The sequence below is a fragment of the Hyaloscypha bicolor genome (genome assembly GCF_002865645.1).
Source record: "Hyaloscypha bicolor E unplaced genomic scaffold K444scaffold_136, whole genome shotgun sequence".
In the NCBI taxonomy this organism is placed as follows: domain Eukaryota; kingdom Fungi; phylum Ascomycota; class Leotiomycetes; order Helotiales; family Hyaloscyphaceae; genus Hyaloscypha; species Hyaloscypha bicolor.
Genome location: NW_020194638.1, coordinates 602,983 through 605,938, shown reverse-complemented (window position 1 = coordinate 605,938; position 2,956 = coordinate 602,983).

Genomic DNA, 2,956 nt, shown 5'->3' with positions numbered 1-2,956 from the left:
TATAAATAATATAAGAAGAAAAATAGCCTATAAGTATATAAAGTTATTTATAAATAAATTAAAAGCTAAATAAGATCTTATAATATTTCTGGATATATTATATTACTTATATAATTTATATTAGAAAATAAAAAAATATAAAGCCCTATTTATAAAATAACTTATAAGACTACTATATAGAACTAGCTATAAGAAAAGACTAGTAATTATAAATCTATTCCTATTACCTTAAATAACTAGCTTTATAATTTATTAATAATTATTATAAAAAATAAAATAAATAGAAATTACTTATAGGAAAATATAAAAAATAATTACTAATCTATAAACTAGAGCTTAATCTATAGAATTATTTATAACTAGTTATTAAAGTTATTATCTAGTAATTATACTCAAATTAAGAACCTTCTAAAGCTATATATTAATATTTATAACCCGTTATAAAGCTCTTTCTATAAATAGAGATTTTATAAAAGTATTATAAATATACTAATCTTAAGTTATAGCCTAAAAAGAAATAAATCCGGTAAATAAATACTTTATAAGATCTCTAGAAATAATTCTATAATTTCAGGATCTATTTTATTTATATTAGTTAAATTTACTATAAAATATATCTATTTCTGGCCAGGAAATATATTCAGGATTATTTAATTAAGCTTATAAACTATATTATTTAGGATTAATAGAATTACTTATTTACTAAAAGCCTAGTAATTATATAAAGCCTACAAAAGTTACTCTTATAAGTAAATATAATTAATTAGGTCTATAACTAACTAGATATATAAAATAAAAGATAGGAATATAATCTAGTTATTTAAAAATAAATTATATAATAGATTACTAATCTAGTCTATAAAATCCTATTTAAATAGGTTATTATAGACCCGTATATTAATCCGTAATAATAACTAATAGAGCTATAGCCAGATTCACGTTTACTATAAGTAAGCCCGTATTATATTAGCCTATAAATTATATAGAATTACTAGTAAAATCTAAGTAAAGTTTTTTCTGAGAATTATAAGTATTTTTCTAAAAAGAATATTATTTATAACTAATTATAAATTAACTATTAGCTAATATATTATCTTAAAGTAATACTTATATTATATAGGTATCTTATTTTAGATAATTAGGTCTATAGAATATAAAAGAGTCCCGAGCTAGCTAGTCTTAGTAATTATACTTATAAATAACTTATTAAGCTCGAGCGGGATCCGGAACTAGAAATAAAATATATATTTATCTAGGAAAAAGAAAGCTATAATACTCGTTAATATTATATATAGAACTATCTTATTTTAGCTATAATAATAATAATAGAATGTAATAAGTATATATAATAGTATATAAATAGATATTAGATATTATAGATCTAGTTTCCTATTTTAGGTAAAGCTTATAATCGGAATTATATAAGTAATTAGAATTATATAAATTATATAGGATTATATTTCCTAGTTAAATAAAGTACTTTATAGGCTTAGCTAAGTACTAGGAAACATATAAAGAAATGCTTCTAGTTTTAGAAAGGGGTATTAATTAGTTTTTTATTAGAATTAATTCTTGGAATTAGTTATATTTATAAGTATTACTTTATAACTTACTTATCTTAATTACTTATATATTACCCTACTATTATATATCTTATATTCTAATTAATCTAACTTTCGGGAAGTAATTTATTATAAGATAATTAAGCTATTAATAAATAAAATATTAATAGCTAAAGTATTAACTAGGAAAAATGCCTTTATTATTATTAGAATAATCTAACCGGATATTCAGGGAAGCGCCCAGTTAAGTACTTTTTATATTACCTAATTAGGAGAAGGAAATAGAACTCAGATATTTCTAGAATTAGTAAGTAAAATAATAATAATAGAGAAATTAGTAATAGCTTATTATTATATTACTAAATTAGAAATAGAAATATAATAGAAAGAAGATCTAAAAAAAACTAGAAGCTTAAATCTATTATCTTAAAGATATTTAAATACCTAATATAGAATCCGTTATATTTCTAGTAATATTCTTGATTTAGAGGGCTCTAAAAACCCGAGAATTACTTATTTATTAGGGAAAGAGTATTAAAGAAGCTTAGGACTTCTTTTATTAGATAGAGTTAAAATAGTATAAAGATAATAAGATTACCTAGGCTACTAATATAATAAAAGTTATATATTATACTTCCTATTTTAAGAATATAGCCAGGAATATCTAGAAATATAAAAAGTAATTAGTAAGTATTAATATTATAAATTAGGAGACCTTTATTAAATTTATAAAGAATTTTATCTTAGATCTAGAGAACTATAGTAATAATATTCTTACTAAATTCAAGAATACTAAATAATAGCTAGGCTAGAATATCTAAAGCTTTATATCTTATTTAGATAGCTTATTAGATAACTTGGAATATATAAGTTTATTATAAGAATAAAATAACTTATTTAGTAATTTAAGATAAGAGATTTAAAATAAGATTAATTATTAAGGAAATACTTTACGAGAAAGAGAAAAGCTTATTTCTATAGCTATAAGAATTAAGAATAATTTAAACTTATTTATTTAATAGAAATATAATAATAAGTTAACGGGATAATAAAAGAAAGGAAATAGGAAAAAAGAAAAGAAAAATAATAAAGAGAAATAGAAGAGAAGTATATTCCTATTATAAGATTTATAAAACCGGAATAATAAAGATATAGTAATAGGGTCTAATATAATACCTGTATTAGAATTTATAAAACCGGATATAATTTGCTTTATTTATTAGAAAAAAAGTTACTATATTATTACTTACCCTAATTAAGGGAAACCGACTTATTATAACTATAATAAGTCTGGCTATAAAATATATAAGTACCTAGAACTAAAGAAGTCAGGAAATAGATATATCCCGTAATAATTATATTTATTTATATTATAAAAGGTAAGGCCTCTAAAA